The sequence below is a fragment of the Eschrichtius robustus genome, chromosome 3 (assembly GCF_028021215.1).
Source record: "Eschrichtius robustus isolate mEscRob2 chromosome 3, mEscRob2.pri, whole genome shotgun sequence".
Classification (NCBI taxonomy): Eukaryota; Metazoa; Chordata; class Mammalia; order Artiodactyla; family Eschrichtiidae; genus Eschrichtius; species Eschrichtius robustus.
The window spans coordinates 81,899,041-81,920,741 of record NC_090826.1 but is presented as its reverse complement, the minus strand read 5'-3'; the positions used below and the strand labels follow the sequence as shown (position 1 = coordinate 81,920,741).

At 40.1% G+C, this 21,701-nt stretch overlaps 1 protein-coding gene across 6 annotated transcripts in view; it reads left to right on the top strand.

Moving 5' to 3' along the window:
* EVI5 (ecotropic viral integration site 5) overlaps positions 1–21,701 on the top strand; it is a 221,630-nt gene that overhangs the window by 3,884 nt on the left and 196,045 nt on the right. The gene's annotated exons all lie outside the window — the stretch shown is intronic.

Here is a 21,701-nt window from a genome sequence, read left to right as displayed (position 1 = left end):
GCATAGTGAAACCCCTAGAAAATTCCTTCATATCCCTTCTATCTTCCTCACTCCTTGCCCAGAGGCAACCACTATTCTGATTTCTGTCTGCATAGATTAGCACCAGTATTTTCGAAAGTTGCCCAGGTGATTCCAGTGTGTGGTCGTGATTGAAATCATTGGTTTGGGTGGGCTGTTTGAGGCTCTCTCCAGTGTCTTATCTTTCCGTTTGGCCTGGTCAGATTTCCCAGAGAGTATCCCAGTTTTCTGCTTGGAGGCCAGAGGTCTAGTTGCCAGTGGTCTGGGAACTCAGGAAAAGAGGGCTAGGTAATGAGCCATAGAGCATTTAACATGAAGGGACATATAATTTGCCTCTTTTTGTTAGGATACCTTCATCTTCCACCATGTGTGATTTACCCTTTTTAGAGAATAAATCTCTAACCTGCTGCCTCATTGAGGTTGGGTCACTCAGCAACTCCGGAGAGGCATGGGCTCTAGGTTTCTAACTGTTCAAACAGCTTTCACCTGATCCTTTCTTTCTTTAGTCTCCCTTCCCCCTCTGTGTTCTGGCAGTTCCTGAACCCTTTGAGGATTCTGTAGCGTAAAGTGGGTTTGTTCTTAGTTGTCAGCACTGCTGTCTTATAATTTGTCTTTGACCAAATCAGTTATCACTCATCCATCTTTCCAGCTTCCAAAATTTTGTTGCTGTTGGTTTCTTCCATTCCCTCGATCCTTATGGTTTGTGTCCTAAAAACAGAACAAAACAACAGCAACATTTTCTTTATCTTGTTTTAGTAGGGTTTTGGGAGGGAGCAAAATTAGATGTGTGGGTTCAGTCTGCAGTCTTAACGTGGAAGTCCCTCATCTGCTTTCCATTCATCATACAAAAATGTGCTGCCATCTGCCCACCACTGTTTTCTTCTCCCTGTGGGGTTGTAGCTTTTAAAATTTCTTTATCGTTATCTACATAGAATGTTAGGAGGGAGAGCACTTAAATATTGGATCAAACTGTAATTTCTCTAGAAATTTCTAAATTCTTTTGAGAAGTTTACATTGTCCCAGAATCTTATAATCTCAGGATTGGAAATGATTTTAAAGATAAGCCAGCTTAGTGAGCTATTTGATACTTTCTGTAGTGGGAAACTCGCTATAAAGAGAGAAATGACTGGAGAAACAGAGTGGGCTGTGGATCTCTGCAGTGGGTCTGGAAATCAATATGTGTATTAAACATTTAATATTGAATGAACAAATAATAGATCTTGCATATTTGTAACATACAGAAGTTATCAAAAAGTCGTGGTGGTTTTGTTATTTTAATCAATAATTCTTAAATCCAGCTACTGTCATGGGGGGAGGTAATACTCAGAATTTTTTGGTTTTTAGCTGAGTTCTCTGAATACTTATTACAACGGGTCATCAGCAGTAATAGGGGTGCGGGAGAGAGATAGGAGATGCGTTTGCCCCTCAGGTGGATCTTGAGGGTCTGCCAGCCTGTGGGGGTTTCCTTCAGGCCCGCCTTCCACCAGATGCGCTTCAGGTCTCTCTTGAACTTGATTTGCTGCCGTTTCGGGCGTCCTTCCTTGACTTTCCGCAGTAGGTACTGGGTCCTCTTGACTAGCTTGCGGTACTTGAGATGATTCCTCTTGTGCCAGTAGATCTTGAGCGTGTTTTTGCGCTGCATCTGGGGTGCATCCCAGACCTCCTTACCCCACTGCTTGACCCATTCCCCCACCTGGCTGGGCGGACACTCATAGAGTTGGGGTGGAGACACAGTCCCTGGGACCCCAGCGTCCAGTCTGGGCAGGAGGTAGCCAGCTCTCCAGGTCAGCCAGCTCCCCAGGGGGCTGATGGATATCTTCCTGAAGAGAAGCATCTCCTCAAGCTCCAGATGGACCCGCCTGCCAGGGAGGGGAGGCAACGCCACTTGGGCCTGTTGGTTGTGTGCTGTAGTGAGGCCTGCAGGCCTGCCTGCCCAGCACCCCTGAGACAGGCCAGGACCCACTGCAGCCTACCCGGGAACAGCCCTGAGCAGCTGGGAAGTGAGGCGCACCAGGAACAAGGTCTGTGTGTGGCGGTGGCCCCAGGTGCTCAGCGGAGCCTCCCTGAGCCTCAGCTTCACCCCGAGGTGCCCACCGCGTGGATGGTGTGGACTCTCGAGTCCCAGGTCCCAAGCCCAGCGGCAGCAGCTGCCTCCGCTGTCCCTGGAGCCCGCGGCCTCACGCTGACCCTACCCAGACACCGCTGGGAGACTGACCATTCTGCTGCCCAGTATTTTTTGTTTTGAGAAAAAGATTATATTCCAGAAAAAATTGAAAAGTATTGCTAAAGTTGTAGAAATCTTATAGTTAACATGAACTGGTAAATTAATTAGAACCACCCATTAAAGCCTCTCTGTTAAGCTCCTCTGATAACTTTGTTATGCTTTGCATTCCTTTTTTCTTTAAAACACTAAGTATGTTTCCAAATGCTCTTTGAGATAAGAGTTTTTTATCATAAAGTTCATGATGAAATAAAAATATTATTCTCAATATAATTTGTTTTCTCTTAGGCTAAATTTATAAAACTTTATATGTTTACCTTTAAATTGTGTCCATCCTTTTCTGTGTTACAGTATCCTTTTACATTTGAAATTTATGCTAGTGAGTGGGTTTTTTTGTTTGTTATTTTCTGTAATGCCCTTATTTAGCAAAACAAAAAGCTGTCAGCCCTTTGTTGCTCTTCAAATTAATTTTGGACAAGTTATATAAAATGTAGAAGTCTGCTTATCACTGCACACAATTTTATATGTTTGCATATAAAATTCAAGCTATCAATCAAAGATAACATTGGCAGTTATTACTATCTGTTTTGGCGGTATGATAGTCCTTTCTCATTGGAAACATGTAGGTTAATTAATGTGTGTTTTGTGGCTAGAAGCTGTTGACTGTGGCTTCATATGTTTGCTCAGAAAGGGTCATCCAATTTCTCATAATTCTAAGTTGCCTGGTGTGTTTATTTGTTGCCATTTCCAGATGTTTATTACTGTCTCTGTACTTCATGAGAGCATTCCCTGCCTGTGCTGTTGGCAGTTTATTGTTTAAGTGGCCAGACAATGTGGGTTTAGTGCTTGTTAATTGTTCTTTGTACTAATCCAAGGCTCACAACTGTACTTTGAAAAATGTTCCCTAAAGCTGGTTAAACTGGCTATTATCTGGGTCTTCATTGTTCGTTTTGCTATTCAGTGTCTTTTGGGTTCATGATTAGGGCTCTCTCCTTAAGGAACTGCTGGCTCCTGTGTTCTTGGAAGGAACCTTGATAGAGATAGGAGCAGAATGGTTTTATTTTGGATCATTACTCTTTTTGTTTTTCATAAGAAAGTGTAAGCACTGATAGGGAAGTGAAGATGGGGATTTTGTCTTACCTTTGAATTGGTATTCAAATGATTAGTTGCTGTATTTGGCCTGATACAGATCTTTTGCTGTGTTAAAAATGAATACAGCAGTCTCATAAATTATGCTAGTAAGTTTGTTAGAACAATGTTGTTAACAGATACTGGATAGGAACTTCCCTGTTGGTCCAGAGGTTAGGACTCCACGCTCCCAGTGCAGGGGCCCGGGTTTGATCCCTGGTCAGGAAACTAGATCCCACATGCCACAACTAAAGATCCCGCACATGGCAATGAAGATCCTGCGCGCTGCAGCTAAGACCTGGCGCAGCCAAATAAATACATACATACATAAATAAATAAATATTAGAAAAAAAAGATACTGGATAAAAGTTTCACTTGAATGAACAACTGTATAATAGGATATTTGAATGAGATACATAAGAGAAAGAAGAAAAATTTAATATCTTCAAGTATACCAGAATCAGGATAGTTTAGAAGACTGAGCCAGAATTTGCTGGTGAGAAGATAGACCTTGAAGTAAATTGAGAATGAATCTTAGGGAATAAGCTCATGAAAAGTGTAATGCCTTTAAACATTTAATTTAAATACATGTAAGAGAGGAGCACAAAGTTAAAGACTCAACTTGGCTGCTTTTTTGAAAATGTGGAGAAGCTTCTTTTCTGCTGCTGGATGAACAAGGTTATAAATGTTGTCAAGCATTTAACACACGAGATCAAAAAACTGAGTCAGTAAATGATCTAGAAATTTAATGAAGTTATGAACATTGTCAGTAAGTCATTAAGAACCACCAAAGGTAACACATATATAGCATCTCCTATGTGTCAAGCATAATGATAGGTACTGGGAAGACAATGGTGATCAATTCTACATAGACAAAAATCTTTGCTTTCACAAAATTTATAAACCAGGGGAACACACAGTTGGTATACTCTTTGTTTCTTTACTTTTTTTTTTTTTTTGGCCATGCTGTGCAGCTTGTGGGATCTAAGTTCCCTGACCAGGGATTGAACCTGGCCCTGGCAGTGAAAGCCCTGAGTCCTAACCACTGGACCACCAGGGAATTCCCCATATAGTCTTGTTTCTGAGTGAGGTGATAATTAAAAAAAAAAAAAAGGGTAATTAAGTGATTAATTTGTCTTAAATCTTGAGGGTTTTTTTTTTGTTTAAATTGAAGTATAATTGATTTTCAATGTGTCGGTTTCAGGTGTACAGCAGAGTGATTCAGTTATACTGAATCTATTCTTTTTCACATTCTTTTTCTTTATAGGTTATTACAAGATATTGAATATAGTCCCCTGTGCTCTACAATAGGTCTTTATTGTTTATCTGTTTTATATATAGCAGTGTGTATCTGTTAATCCCAAACTCCTATTTATCACTCCCCCCCCCCCTTTCCCCTTTGGTAACCATAAGTTTGTTTTCTATGTCTGAGTCTGTTTCTGTTTTGTAAATAAGTTCATTTGTATCATTTTTTTGATTCCACATGTGAATGATATTATATGATATTTGTCTTTCCTTGTCTGATTTTACTTCACTTAGTATGATAACCTCTAGGTCCACCCATGTTGCTGCAAATTATTTTATTCTTTTTTATGGCTAATATTCCTTTGTGTGTATACCACATCTTTATCCATCCATTTGTCGATGGACATTTAGTTTGCTTCCATATCTTGGTTATTGTAAATAGTGCTGCTATGAACATTGGGGTGCATGTATCTTTTCAAATTAGAGTTTTCATCTTGTCTGAATATATGCCCAGAAGTGGGATTGCTGGATCATATGGTAATTCTTTTTTTTAAATGAAATTAAATTAAATTTTTATTTATTTGGTTGTGCCGGGTCTTAGTTGCAGCTCGCTGGCTCCTTAGTTGTGGCATGCATATGGGATTTAGTTCCCTGACCAGGGATGGAACCCGGGCCCTCTGCATAGGGAGCGTGGAGTCTTAACCACTGTGCCACCATGGAAGTCCCTCATATGATAATTCTATTTCAGTTTTTTAAGGAACCTCCATACTGTTCTCCATAGTGGCTGCACCAATTTACATTCCCACCAACAGTATAGGAGTGTTCTCTTTTCTCCACACCCTCTCCAGCATTTCTTATTTGTAGACTTTTTGGTGATGGCCATTCTGACAGGTGTGAGGCTTTTTATATAATTAGTATGGAAAAATGCTGAGTGAAGTAAAAGTTTTAAATTTTAATATTTGCTTTAAAAAATTTTGAGGTAAAGTTTGCGTATAGTGAAATAAACTTAACTCTACAATTGAATGAGTTTTGTTGAATGTGTACTCCTGTGTTAACCTCTCCCTCCCCAGTAATCCCACACGGTTCCTTTAGTCAGTTCCTGTTCTGATATCTTTTACCACAGATTCGTTTTTCATGTTCTTGAACTTCACCTAATAGAATAGTAGAATAAGTGTGTATTCTTTTCTGGCTGGCTTCTTTTGTTCAACATAATGTTTTGAAATTCATCCATGTTGATGCTCCCATCAGTAGTTCTTTTTAACTGGTGTGTAGTAATACACTGTATAACAATAACACAGTTTGTTTATCCATTCTCCCATTAAGCTATTATGAAAGCTGTTATGAACACATAGCTGTTAGTCTTCTTATAGACATACATTTTAGTTTCTCTTGGATAAATAACTAGTGGTGGACTTACTTGTTCATAGAGCAGATGTATGTTTAACTTTAGAAGACATTGCCAAACAGTTTTCCCAAGGGAATATATCATGTTACATTGCAACCAGCAGTCTGTGAAAGGTCTGCTTGAGTGACAAATCAGAATTGAGTTTCAGAAAGACTGTGGTGGTACAGTGGGGTATGAGACTTGAGATAGGGAACACACACAGTTAAGTAATACAATTGAAAATTGATGTATTCTTGTGCTAAGGAATTGATAGGGAGGAAGAGACTCTTACAGATTCTGGAGCCTGTGGTATGTGGGGTGAGGATAAGGCGGGGGTCATGTGATCCCCATGCATCTGCCATAGGCTGTTGGATATTGGTGTGCCATTAACAGAGAGAATACAGTCATTAACAGAGAGAATACAGTGGAGGAGTAGATTTTAGAGGGAAGAGGGAGAAGTAAATCTGTTTTGTTTGTAAGTAGTAATTGGGGTAAAAGGAAGTAGATTAAATAACTGTGTATAGTGAGGAGAAGGCCCAGGATGGAATTGGAATTTTGGGGACCATTGACATGTAAGAAATGAGCTGATGACGAGAAGTCCGCAAAGGAGCAGAAGGAGTGAGTAGCCACCACAGAAGGGAAACCAGGGAAGTGATTTAACAAACTGAAAGAATAGAACTTTGAAAAAGGAGGGAGGGGCTTGAATGTTGTTAATGTGAGTAAAAAATAAGTATAGCCTTTCTGGAGGTTAACTTTTTTTTTATTATTTGACCCAATAGTTGCACTTTGTGGAATAACTTCTAGAGAAACAGACAAATGTGGAAAGGTATCACACTCACACACACACACAGTATTATATAGTTTTCTATTGCTGCTGTAACAAATTAGTACAAACTTAGTGGCTTAAAACAAAAATTTAGTCTCTTACAGTTATGGAGGCCAGAAGTCTCAAATGTTTCACTGGGCTAAAGTCAAGGTATTGACCCGGCTGGTTCCTGGGGTAGAATCCATTTCCTTGCCTTTTCCAGCTGTTAGAGTTGCATTCCTTGTATTCCTTGCATTGCATTCCTTGATCCCTTCCTCCATCTTCAAAGTCAACTGCATAGCATCTTCCCATGGGCCCAACCCAGATAGTTCAGGATAATCTCCTCATCACAAAATCCTTCCCTTTATCACCTCTGCCAAGTCCCTTTTACAATTTAAGGTAACATTCACAGGTTCTGTGTTTTATGATGTGCTCTTTAGGAGGCCATTAGTTAGTCTACCACATAATACTAACAAGGACAGAAGATCAAGGTACATTAAATTAAATTCTCAAAAATGTATAGTATGATCTGATTTTTTTTGGCTGCACCAGGCGGCATGCGGGATCTTAATTCCCTGACCGGGGATTGAACCTGTGCCCCTTGCAGTGGCAGCATGGAGTCTTAACCACTGGACCACCAGGGAAGTCCCCAAGTGTGATCTAATTTTTGTTAACTTAAAAAAAATACATATATACCCATATATTAGCATACGTATAGAAATCTTAATATATACTGTACTGCTAACAGTGGCTGTCTTTGAGAGTGGGATTACAGAGTACTCAAACTTTTCCATTTTTTTCTGTGATATTTCAATTCTTTTTTTTAAAAATTATTTATTAATTAATTTATTTATTTTTGGCTGTGTTGGGTCTTCGTTTCTGTGCGAGGGCTTTCTCTAGTTGCGGCAAGCGGGGGCCACTCTTCATCGCGGTGCGCGGGCCTCTCATTATTGCGGCCTCCCTTGTTGCGGAGCACAGGCTCCAGACGCGCAGGCTCAGTAGCTGTGACTCACGGGCCTAGTCGCTCCGCGGCATGTGGGATCTTCCCAGACCAGGGCTCGAACTCGTGTCCCTTGCATTGGCAGGCAGATTCTCAACCACTGCGCCACCAGGGAAGCCCGATATTTCAATTCTTAACATGTATTTGCTAATCAGAAAAATAAAAAATAAATAAAAGGAAATACTGTATGGGTCACATGTTACAGAGAGGTGTGTAAGTAAGATAAGCACTATGAAGCATTTACTGGATTTAGCACAAAGAGGCTGTTGGTGAGTGACCTTGGTAAGTGTGGTTTTAGTAAAATGGTATGGTACTTCTACCACATTGCAGTGAAAAAGTGGGAGATGAAGAAGGGAAGAATGAAAGCTAAACATCTGTCCCGTTGCTTAGCTATGGGGGAGGGACGATACTGTGAGACAGGGGGTACTTAGTGGGATGTAAGATCCAGCGAGAGCGCTAAATATGGCAGAGCAGCCTGTTTAAAAGTTGAGAGCAGAAACTGGGAAGAAGAGAGAGACCACCTGAGTTCCAGGATAATTCACAGAGCACGAGGCCTGTCTTCTGACTTTAGACAGAAGACCCACTTACCTGTGGCAGGTGAGACTAGAGAGGTGTGGATATGGGCAGTAGTTAAGTTTATAACATTTTCGTTTTCTTTAGTATTATCAGATGAAAAAAAAAAAACAAAATAATTTTTGTAGTCCTAAGTGATTCTTTGGCATTTTGTTGAAGTCCAAAGTTATTGTGTACCTGTGTTAATTTAGTCTTGCTAATGTACTATCATTTTGTTGGTTTCTGATTATTCTTGTAGCCTCATAGTATTTGAGTATGTGAGGTTCAGGGAATGAGACCTTAGTTTTCTAGTGCAACTTTTTGGGGACTCCTCCCCCCCTGTTATTATTGAAACTAGTCATTGCATAAAAATCTGCTTATATGAGTTTATCAATTTTCTCTTGACTCTACAATGTCACAGCAGGAAAGCATTAGAGGTATCATTCACTCCAACCTTTTTTTAAGTTCCTGACAAGGAAACAAGGTTTAAAAAATCTAAATAACTTGTGAAGGCCCTATGCACCTTGTCAATAGAACATGGTACTTTTACCTTGCTGAGATGCTGAGGACCTTTCAAAAAATTATTATTTCATTGATACTATATTTCTGCCAGGATTTCCTGAGTTTTCATGTGTCCTTCTATCCAATTCCAATTAACATACATTTTCCACCTCTTAATTTCATCACTCTTCTTTCGCCAGTATAAGTGTAATTAAATTAATTAAAATGACAATTTAAAATACAGTTTTTAGGCCTTGCCGTGATCTGTGCATTATTTACCTATTTGGAGAATTATGTTGAAGATTCTTTTTTTTTTTTTTAATTTTATTTATTTATTTATTTATTTATGGCTGTGTTGGGTCTTCGTTTCTGTGCGAGGGCTTTCTCTAGTTGCGGCAAGTGGGGGCCACTCTTCATCGCGGTGCGCGGGCCTCTCACTATGGCGACCTCTCTTGTTGTGGAGCACAGGCTCCAGACGCGCAGGCTCAGCAATTGTGGCTCACGGGCCTAGTTGCTCCGAGGCATGTGGGATCTTCCCAGACCAGGGCTCGAACCCGTGTCCCCTGCATTAGCAGGCAGATTCTCAACCACTGCGCCACCAGGGAAGCCCCATGTTGAAGATTCTTATTGACATTTTAGGATTTTTCAGAACTGTGGCAGTTCATTTTTATTTCACACTGGGTATGGAGTGATGGTGTTTAACACACTTCTTGACACAGTGCTTGATATATTGTGTATATTAAATAAAAAATTCATGTAATATGTGATATATTTTAAGAGGTACTTGTTCTGAATTTGTGCTTTTTTTGGACTAGATTAAGATCTAAGGAAACAGGTATTTTACTACTCTTGCTGCTGCCAGGAAAAAATTGTGTAGATATGCCCTTTTTTTTTTTTAAACAATTTTGTGTTTGTAACAGTGGAAGGTTGAGGTCAGGGGACAGGCTTATTAGCTCCTTATTCATGAACTTGAACACTTGGCTGTAGCAATATTAGGTGCAGCTCAAATTATCAAATTTTTAAATAAATTTATTTGTTTATTTACTTATTTTTTGCTGCGTTGGGTCTTTGTTGCTGCACGGGGGGCTTTCTTTAGTTGCGGTGAGCGGGGGCTACTCTTCGTTGTGGTGTGCGGGCTTCTCATTGCAGTGGCTTCTTTTGTTGTGGAGCACAGGCTGTAGGCGCGCGGGCTTCAGTAGTTGTGGCTCACGGGCTCAGTAGTTGTGGCTCTTGGCCTCAAGAGCGCAGGCTCAGTAGTTGTGGCGCACGGGGTTAGTTGCTCCGTGGCATGTGGGATCTTCCTGGACCAGGGATCGAACTCGCGTCCCCTGCATTGACAGGCAGATTCTTAACCACTGCGTCACCAGGGAGGTCCTTCATTTCCAAATATAATTTCCATCTCAATATGTTAGTTAATTGAATTGCTTAAGTAAGTAATCAGATTGGTTTGGGGCAGGTCCTATCTGTCTGTCAAAATCCTTAGAGTCATGACATGTTCTGACGTTCTGTGTTTTTACTTTTGTGTTCTTCTGTTTTAGCTCACCTTCCTATCAATGATTTATACTTGTCAGGATGTTTTTGTTTTAGGGCTGAATGTTTAGTATCCTGGCTCCATCATTCATTAGCTAATGGATTCTTGGGCAAGTTGTTTAACCTCTATAAACTTCAGTAAAATCTGTCTCAGGATTATTGTGAGAATTAAATAAGATAATGAATGTAAGTCTTGTCGCAGTGCCTGGTACGTAGTAAAACATACAGTAGATGATGGTGGTAGCAGCAGCAATGGTATATCACTGTGTACAAAGTTTTCCTTTTCTTTCTTTTTTTTTTTTTTAATTAAAGTGTAGTTGATTTACAATGTTGTGTTAGTTGCAAGTTTTCCTTTTCTGATATTTTGCTCTAGAGGTAGGAAGGATCAGAGAGAGATGAATATATGCTGTATGCCTATAGAAAATAAATTAACTCAGAGAAATTTGTTATATAGACATCTAAGGGAAGAAGACTTGTCAGCAGTGTTACCCTTATTTCCTGTTTTTTTCCCTTTCAGTGTAATTCCTGTTTGCTGTTTTTTCCATTCCTGTTGAAGCCAGTGCTCTGTATCTTTCTCTTCTTCCATCTGACAACTGTTAACTTAAAAAGTGAAAGATGTAATTTGCAGTTCTTCTTTGAGGATATTTATAGACTGTGTTTTAAAATCTGCACTCCATATTTATTGATAGTACTCAAAACATGCAAGACATTGCTATTTATATAATAATGTTGTTTATTCCCATGTTTGCAGAGTTGGAATAATACTTCCTTATAACCTGCTTAAAAGATTGAAGATAGACATTACATTTGCCCCAAGCTTAAATCCTACTGGGACAACGTTGAGTATAAATAATTTTTTATTTTTTTGCTTTCTACATGTTTGTTCAGTTGTATGCCAAGATTTTTATGGGTTCTGAATTTCCAACACCTTGAAGAATGTTGAAGTAATGGTGTGTACAGATAATTATTATTTATGTATGTATGTGTATATGTATGTATGTATGGCTGTGTTGGGTCCTCGCCTCCGCGCGAGGGCCCTCTCCAGTTGCGGCAAGTGGGGACCACCCTTCATCGCGGTGCGCGGGCCTCCCACCGTCGCGGCCTCTCCCGTTGCGGAGCACAGGCTCCAGACGCGCAGGCCCAGCAATTGTGGCTCACGGGCCCAGACGCTCCGCGGCGCGCGGGATCCTCTCAGACCGGGGCTCGAACCCGTGTCCCCTGCACTGGCAGGCAGACCCCCAACCACTGCCCCACCAGGGAAGCCCCAGATAATTATTTTTTATATTTACATTGGCATAGACCACATTTTGAAATTTGATCATATATTTTAGATATACTTCTAAGTTTGATACGTTGCTATTTATTTTGGAAGCAAATAAGAAAAGACCTCTCTGGACCCATTTGGCATTACGAACACTTAGACAAATACCCACTAAAAAAGTATGATACTGTAAGTTGGCGAGTTCTGGGTTTGTAATCTTGTGTAATCAGTTAGAGTTGTAATTTAAATAATGGTCCCAGAGATACAATTTCTTGTCACTCATCTACTGGCCAATTTCCCCATAAATTTATGGGTCGTATCTTACTGTCTCCCTGGTGGCGCAGTGGTTGAGAATCTGCCTGCCAATGCAGGGGACACGGGTTCGAGCCCTGGTCTGGGAAGATCCCACATGCTGCGGAGCAACTAGGCCCGTGAGCCACAATTACTGAGCCTGTGCGTCTGGAGCCTGTGCTCCACAACAAGAGAGGCCGCGACAGTGAAAGGCCCGCACACCGCGATGAAGAGTGGTCCCCACTTTCCGCAACTAGAGAAAGCCCTCGCACAGAAATGAAGACCTAACACAGCCATAAATAATTAAAAAAAAAAAAAAACAAACTTACTGTGAAACTTGGGATGCTCCTAATAATCTGTTTCAGACTAAGTATAAATAGTTAAAAAAATATGATGTAGTTGGAAGAACTAAGATATCTATAGAATTATCCATCTATTTATTTTTTTCAGCCAGCTTTTGTTGTTGAGTTTCTAGAATACACTGGGTACTGTGCTAGGCATTATGGAGGGCAAAGTAATACCTTCTCTTTGGTCAGAACAAAAAGAAGATGCTGTTTTAGGCTATAACTCTGCTCCCTTCTCAGTATTGCTCCTAACCTGCAATCCTGACCTTAGTAATGATTTGTTAATATGTTACTTAAGCATTGTTGCTTTCTCCCTTTTATTTCCTTCTTGTATATTTTTCAGATTAGAACATATAAAGTCTGTCATGATGAAGGACTCTAAAATTGGGAAAAATCAGAAGTATAAATAATTTTAAAACCATAAAGTTGGGACTTTCCCGGAAGTCCAGTGGTTAAGACTCTGTGCTTCCACTGCAGGGGTCACGGGTTCGATCCCTCGTGGGGGAACCAAGATCCCGCATGCCGTGCAGAAAACCCATGAAGTTAATGTCTTATATTCTGTTCTATTGTGGTAATTGCTGTTGGCAGCTTCTGTTGCTGTTTTTCTTTATAGTCCTTTTCTGGCTTTCCAGCCAGAGCAAACTATTAAAAGTCTATTTGGCATTTGTATGCCAGTGTTCATAGCAGCATTATTCACAGTAGCCAAAAGTTGGCAACAACCCAAAATGTCCATCAACAGATGAATGGATAAACATAAGATGAGTAGAGTTCTTCCTTCCTTCTTTTTTTCCTTTCTATCTTCCAGCCTTAAATATACCAGGTTTTTCATGGGCTCAGAGTTTCTAGCACCTTGATAAATGTGAGAAGTATTTGTATATAATGGAATCTTATTTAGCCATAAAAAAGGAATGAAGTTCTGATACATGCTGCAGTGTGGATGAACATTGAAAACATTATGCTGAATGAAATAAGCCATGACACAAAAGGACAAATATTGTATGTATGATTCTACTTATAAATCTAGAATAGGTAAATTCATAAAAATTAGAAAGTAGTTTAGCAGTTACCTGAGGCTGTGGAGAAAGGAATGGATACATCATTTCTGTTTGGGGTGATGAAAATGTTTTGGAAATAGACAGTGGTGATGGTTGTACATCACTGTGAATGTAATTAATTCCAACGAATTGTATACTTAAAAATTGTTACAATGGCAGGTTTTTATGTTCTATATATTTTACCCCAATTAGGAAACAGGCTGTTTGGAACCTGTAAGAGGCTTGTGGCTAGTTCACAGTTTTACTTCTAAGTGAGGCTGAGGTCTCATTCATACTTCCCTTGTTCATGCTCCATTGTTGTTGGAAAAAAAAGACCAGCATTGATTGAGTGGTGAGTTTATGGATGATTCATTGTTCTTCATGATTTTCTTTTTTCTTTCCTTTTTTCCATAAATATGGATCCCTTATAAGGAAAATATCCATAAATAAGACTTATTTTAAGAACAAAATCAGGGAACTTCCCTGGTGGCACAGTGGTTAAGGATCCTCCTGCCAGTGCACGGGACACGGGTTCGATCCCTGGTCTGGGAAGATCCCACATGCCACGGAGCAACTAAGCCCGTCCGCCACAACTACTGAGCCTGCGCTCTAGAGCCCGTGAGCCGCAACTACTGAAGCCCGTGCGCCTAGAGCCGGTGCTCTGCCACAAGAGAAGCCACTGCAATGAGAAGCACGTGCACCGCTACAGAGAGTAGCCCCCGCTTGCCACAACTAGAGAAAGCCTGCGCACAGCAACGAAGACCCAGTGCAGCCAAAAATAAATAAATAAATAAATAAAAACAAAATCAAGTCAGAAAATATTTATCTTCTTTGGCTTACTATATAGTATTCTTTTCTTTCTCTTATCCTTTATCTCTTCTTGATCATCTTTCAGGTTTTTTCTGGATGTATGTATCATTCCTTAATTTTACAGTTTTTAATATAACCAAATTGGAGATAATTGGAAAAAGAAGGGATTCTTCCCATCCCCAAATTCACTACTGTAACACTGAGTTTCTTGGTTTTTAATTTTAATGTATTTTCTTCTGTTCTCTTCTTGCTTATATCTTTGTTCTGATAAGAATTTATATATAATTTGAGTTGTTTTTTCATTTTTTGCTGCATTAGCCTTCTGCATGTGGTCTGCCTTATTATCTTCCTAACCATGTTTTTAAAAGAAAGTTACAACTTCCAGTTTCTAGTCCAACATGGAAGTTGCCACTTCCTGTTAACAACAGGTAAAAAGCTGAACAAACTGAAAAATCAACAGTTCTTCTTAGATTCAGCAGGGAGGTGAGGTCACAGGACAAAGCACTGCCCCCTGAATTGGAAAGACAGACGGCAGACACAGAGAATTACAACTTAGTGGAGAGAAACCCATGAGTTGAAACCGCTATGGGAACCGGTGGTAGGGAAGGGAAACCTGAACTACTGATGAATTGCCACAGGCTCAGTGTGGACAAGTCTGAGAGATAAAAACTCCAGGGGGACCCAGTCATTGGATGCCCCAACACTTTTGTGAATTTTGCCTCCAGGAGCTTGGCCAAGTTCTCATAATGAATATCAGAGAAAAATCCCTTCTTGCTTCCAGCTGGGGGAAGGAAGAGGAAGTATTTTGAAATACTCCAGAGTATTCTGTTCTTAACAAGGTCTGCCCTTAGGAGAAAGTATTTAACCAGAGCCTCACCTGCTGGGGTTTGATCAGAACCTAACTGACCTGGGGGAAATAAGCACTTCTGGCCTAGTATAGCCATTTTGTGCCACAGGAGGGGAGTGGAGTGATGGGAGAGGCTGATGACTGAGAAGCACATGTAAAGTTCAGAGTTTAGAGATACAGGCTCACTGAAAGACTAAGATCTAATCATAGGACTATAAAATGCTTCCCTGCCCTCTACACCTTACTACCACATTATTAAAGGCCTATTTACAGTAGTTCCTTTACCCAGTACATCATAACTGACTATCAAAAAAAATTACAAGACATACTAAAAGATGAAAAACAGTTTTTTTTTTAAAGTCAGTGTTTGCTCTCTTATTTTTAATTTTTTTAATCTTTTTAAAATTTTTATGGCTGTGTTGGGTCTTCGTTTCTGTACGAGGGCCTTCTCCAGTTGCGGCGAGCGGGGGCCACTCTTCATCGCGGTGCGCGGGCCCCTCACTATCGCGGCCTCTCCTGTTGCGGAGCACAGGCTCCAGACGCGCAGGCTCAGTAGTTGTGGCGCACGGGCTTAGTTGTTTCGCGGCATGTGGGATCTTCCCAGACCAGGGCTCGAACCCGTGTCCCCTGCATTGGCAGGCAGATTCTCAACCACTGCGCCACCAGGGAAGCCCCCGAAAAACAGTTTAAAGAGAGAGTGCAAGCATCAGAACCAGACGCAGATATGGTAGGGATGTTGGAATTATCAGACAAAAGAAGGATTTAAAGCAATTATGATTAAGATGCTAAGGGCTGTAATGGATAAAGTAGGTAGCTGACAAGAACGGATGGGCAATGTTAGCAGAGTGTGGAAATTCTAAGAAAAAACCAGAAAGAAATGCTAGAGATCAAAAACATTGTAACAGAAATGAAGAATGCCTTTGGTTGGGCTTATTAGTAGACAGGATATGCCTCAGGAAAGAATCTCTGAGCTTAAAAATAGCTAGATAGAAACCACCAAAACTGAAAGGCAAAGAGAAAAAAAGACTGAAAAAACAGAACAGAATATCCAATAACTGTGGGACAACTACAAAATGTGTAATACATGTGTAATGGGAATTCCAGAAGGAGAAGAAAGAAAAGAACACAAGAAATAGTTGAAACAATAATGACTGAGAATTGCCCCAAATTAATGTCAGATACCAAATCATAGATCCAGGAAGCTCAGAGAGAACCAAGCAGGGAAAGTGCCCAAAAAACTGCACCTAGGCACACCATTTTCAAACTATAGAAAATCAAAGATTAAAAAAAAATCCTGAAAGAAGCCAGAGGGAAAAAACACCTTACCTCTAGAGAAGCAATTATAAGAGTTACACCCAACTTCTCAGAAGCCATGTGAGCAAGAAGAGAGTAAAGTGAAATACTTAAAGTGCTGAGAAGAGAAAAAAACACCAGCCTAGAAATCTGTGCCTTGCAGTATTATCCTTAAAAAGTGAGGGAGAAATAAAGACTTTCTCAATCAAACAAAAATTAAGAGAATTTGTTGCCAGTAGACCTGCCTTGCAAGAAAAGTTAAAATAAGTTCTTTAGAGAGAAGGGACGTAATATAGTTCAGAAACTCATACCTTACTTCCTTACGTAAAGTAAAGAAGAGTAAGGAAATGGGAAAAAGGAATAAGTGGTGGTAAAATAAAAACTTTAGTTGTTTTGTTCTCATTGATCTAATAGATAAGTTTGTTCAAGATAATATTGTCAACAGTGTATTTCATTATGTATACTTATGTATATATGTGTGCTGTGCATAAGTTCAATGAATAACACCAATGAAACAAGGGCACAGGGGGGAGGATATATGATTATTTTGTTACTGTAAGGTACTTACACTACCCATGAAGTGGTGTAGTGTTATTTGAAAGTGGAATTGGATTAGCTGTAATTGTATATTGCAGACTCTAAGGCAACCACTAGGAAAAGTATAAAAAAAAAAAAAGTATAACCAATATACTAAGAAAGGAGAGAAAATAGAATCATATAAAATCTCTTAAAACCATGGAAGGCAGAAAAAGAGTGGAAGACAAAAATAGGAACAAAGAACAAGGAAGGGCAACAAATAGGAAACAGTAACAAATTTGGTAGATGTTAGTCCAACTATGTCAATAATCACTTTGAACATCAGTGGTCTAAATGCACAAATTAAAAGACAAAGACTGGTAGAGTGGATCAAAAAACAAGATTCAACTATGTTGTCTACAGGAAATCCCCTTAAAATATAAAGACATATATAGATAGGGGATTAAGAGGTACAGACTACTATGTGTACAGTAAATAAGCTACAGGGATATATTATACAGCACAGTGGATGAATATAGCCAATATTTTATAATAACTAAGTAGAGTATAACCTTTAAAAATTGTGAATCACTGTTGTATACCTGGAACTCGTATAATATTGTAAATCAACTATACCTCAATTTAAAAAAACATAGATTAAAAGTAAATGGATGGAGTGGGCTTCCCTGGTGGCACAGTGGTTAAGAATCCGCCTGCCAATGCAGGGGACACGGGTTCGAGCCCTGGTCCAGGAAGATCCCACATGCCGTGGAGCAACTAAGCCTGTGCGCCACAACTACTGAGCCCACGCTCTAGAGCCCGTGAGCCACAACTACTGAAGCCTGCGCACCTAGAGCCCGTGCTCTGCAACAAGAGAAGCCACCGCAATGAGAAGCCCATGCACCACAATGAAGAGTAGCCCCCACTCGCTGAAACTAGAGAGAGCCCGCGCCCGGCAATGAAGACCCAACGCAGCCAAAAAAAAAAAAAAAATGTAAATGGATGGAGAAAGATATAAAATGTACAGCATTGCTAACACTAGTTAAAGCAGGAATAGCTGTATTAATTTCAGACAGCAGATTTCAGACTAAGGAATATTTTCAGGGATAAAGAGCGAGGGGAATTACATAATGAGAGAGGGATCAGTTCATTAAGAAGACATACCAATCCTTAATATGTATGCCCCTAAAACAGGGCATCAAACTACGTGAGGCAAAAACTGATAGACTGCAGGGAGAAATAGATGAATCCATTATCACAGCTGGAGACTTTAATACCCCTCTATCAGAAATGGACACATTCAGCAGACAGTGAGGACACAATTGAACTCAACAGCACCATCAATCAACTAAATAGAATGGACATCTTAGACTACTTCATCCAACAACAGAGTGCACAGTCTACTGAAGGTCACATGGAACATTCATCAAGACAGACTACATTCTACATTCTAGATCATAAAACTAATTTTTTTCTTTATTGTTTTTTTGGTTGCGTTGGGTCTTTGTTGCTGCGTGCGGGCTTCCTCTAGTTGCGGCAAGCAGCTACTCTTCATTGTGGTGCATGGGCTTCTCAATGTGGTGGCTTCTCGTTGCTGAGCATGGGCTCTAGGTGTGCGGGCTTCAGTAGTTGCAGCATGCGGGCTCAGTAGTTGCAGCACGCGGGCCCTAGAGCGCAGGTTTCAGCACTTGCGGTGCATGGGCTCAGTAGCGGTGCGCGGGCTCTAGGGTGCATGGGCTTCAGTAGTTGTGGTGTGCAGGCTTAGTAGTTGTGGCTCACAGGCTCTAGAGTGCAGGCTCAGTAGTTGTGGCGCACAGGCTTAGTTGCTCTGTGGCATGTGGGATCTTCCTGGACCAGGGTTCGAACCCGTGTCCCCTGCATTGGCAGGCGAATTCTTAACCACTGCACCACCAGGGAAGTCCCCAATTTCTTAAAAGACATGAGCTGCCCAAACTCACCCAAGAATAGACAATTTCTTTTTTTTTATTATTTATTATTTTTTACTTTTTTGGCCAAGTCTTGCGGCATGCGGGATCTTAGTTTAGTTACCTGACCAGGGATTGAACCCGTGCCCCCTGCAGTGGAAGCACAGAGTCTTAATCACTGGACTGCCATGGAAGTCCCAAGAATAGACAATTTCTATTAAAGAAATTGAATCAATAATTAATAACTTTCCAGAACAGAAAGCACTAGGCCCAGACAGATTCACTGGTGAATTCTACCAAACTCAGTATTTTAAGAAGGTCAGCTCTTCCCAACTTGATCTGTAGATTCAGTGCAATCCCAATTAAAATCCCAGCAAATTATGTTGTTGATATTGACAGACTGATTCTAAAATTTATAGGGAGAGGCAGAAGATCCAGAATAGTCAACACTACTGAAGGAGAAGAAGAAAGCTGGAAGACTAACACTACTACTCAACTTCAAGATATACTATAAAGCTACAGTAATCAGCACTACTGAAGGAGTAGAAGAAAGCTGGAAGACTAACACTACTCAACTTCAAGATATACTATAAAGCTACAGTAATCAAGACAGTATGGTGGAGGGAGGAGGGATAAATTTGGGAGATTGGGATTGACATATACACACTACTATATATAAAATAGATAACTAATAAGGACATACCGTAAAGCACAGGGAACTCTACCCAGTACTCTGTAGTGACCTTATATGGGTAAAGAATCTAAAAAAGAGTGGATATATGTATGTGTATAACTGATTCACTTTGCTCTACAGCAGAAACTAACAAACATTATAAATCAACTATACTCCAATAAAAATTAAAAAAAATTTTTTTTCTAAAGGGAGAAAGGAAGGAGGTGATGAGGTCATACAGACAAACTCCAAATGATGACTGGGGGGAGGAAAAAAAAGACAGTATGATGGATAAACAACAAGGTCCTACTGTATAGCCCAGGAAACTATATTCAATATCCTGTGATAAACCATAATGGAAAAGAATATGAAAAAGAATGTATATCTGTATGTATGATTGAATCATTTTGCTGTATAGGAGAAATTAACACAACATTGTAAATCAACTATACTGCAATTAAAAAATATGATATTGATTAAAGAATAGACATATAGCTCAATGGAATGAAATAGAGAGCCCAGAAGTAGTCACACATAAATATAGTCAATAGTCAACTGATTTTTGACAAAGGAACAAAGGCAATACAATGGAGAAAAGATAGTCATTTCAACAAAAGGTGTTGGAGCAACTAGGCATCCACATGCAATAAATAAATAAATAAAAATAAATAAGACCTAGGTACAGACCTTACATCCTTCACAAAAATTAATTCAAAATGGATCACAGACCTAAATGTAAAAGGCAAAACTATAAAACTCCTAGAGGATAACATGGTAGAAAATAGGTCACCCAAGTAGGTGACCTTGGGTTTGGCAGTGACTTTTTAGATGCAACATCAAAGGCACAATCCATGAAAAAAAGAATTCATACCTGAATTTCATTAAAATTAAAAATTTCTGCTTGTGAAAGACACTGTAAAGAGAATGAAAAGGCAAGCCACAGACTGGGAGAAAATATTTTCTAAAGACATACCCGATAGTGAAACCACACTCCTACTCAGATGGGACTCAAACCTAGCCAAAACTCAAATTGGAACTTGAACCCATGGGCTGGCACTCGAACCCACTGTCTTTTAATTAAAACTGCTCACCTGGAGTCAGGACTTTCTGAAGCTCAGGTTCTTTTGTCTCTATGCAGAGAGAATTTGGCATGAGGCAAAGTGATAGGTAGAGTGAGTTTATTAGCACAGGACGCTTTTGCAAGCAAGGGAGTGCAGTCTGGAGAACAAAGAGGGCTACGTTTTTATAATCAAAGAAAAAGTGGGGAGGGGAGAAGACCACTTTCTTCTTTATTCTTGGGTAAGGAATTATATCAAGGCTTGTATCATTAGTTCCTCCTTTGACCCTATATGGTCTAACCGAGACAGTCATGGCGCTAGTTAAATCATATGTATATTAGCAGAAGGGTAGTAACATATACTAAAATATGGTAATTCATCTCAGGTTTCATTATAATGTCCCCTTTCACCTATATTCCTGTCTTGGCTACATGCAGAGATGCTACTCTTCAAGGGCCATTAACTCTGACTTCATGTAACGAGATTCAGACCCCATATCTATTGTGTTTTGTTTTAACCATCAGGATTTGTGGCTTGAATGTGCCTGGTCTTCCTTCAAGGTAGTGTAGATTGTTGCTAGGTTACTGGATTCTTGAGTGGTCATTAGCTTACATGAGTCTCCCAAAACTCCCTTAAAATTCCCTGTCTTTAATCCCCTAGTGGGATTTTTTTTTTAATTTTATTTTTAAAAATTTATTTATTTATTTATTTTTGGCTGCACTGGGTCTTCGTTGTTGGGTCTTCATTGCTGCACGCGGGCTTTCTCTAGTTGCGGCAAGTGGGGGCTACTCTTCATTGAGGTGCGTGGGCTTCTCACTGCGGTGGCTTCTCTTGTTGTGGAGCATGGGCTGTAGATGTGTAGGCTTCAGTAGTTGTGGCACGTGGGCTCTAGAGCACAGGCTCAGCAGTTGTGGCGCACGGGCTTAGTTGCTCCGCAGCATGTGAGATCTTCCCCGACCAGGGCTCAAACCCGTGTCCCCTGCATTGGCAGGCAGATTCTCAACCACTGTGCCACCAGGGAAGCCCCGCCTAGTGGGATTTTTAAATGAGCTATTTAATTATCCCACTTTATCCTTATCACTAATGGACTGTTACCCCAAATATTCAGAGAATTCTTAAAACTCAACAATAAGAATACAACACGATTAAAAAATGGACCAAAGACCTTATCAGACACCTAACCAAAGAATATGTACAGATGGCAAAAAGCATATGGAAAAAAAAAAACCACATATGAAAAAGATGCTCCACATCATATGTCATCC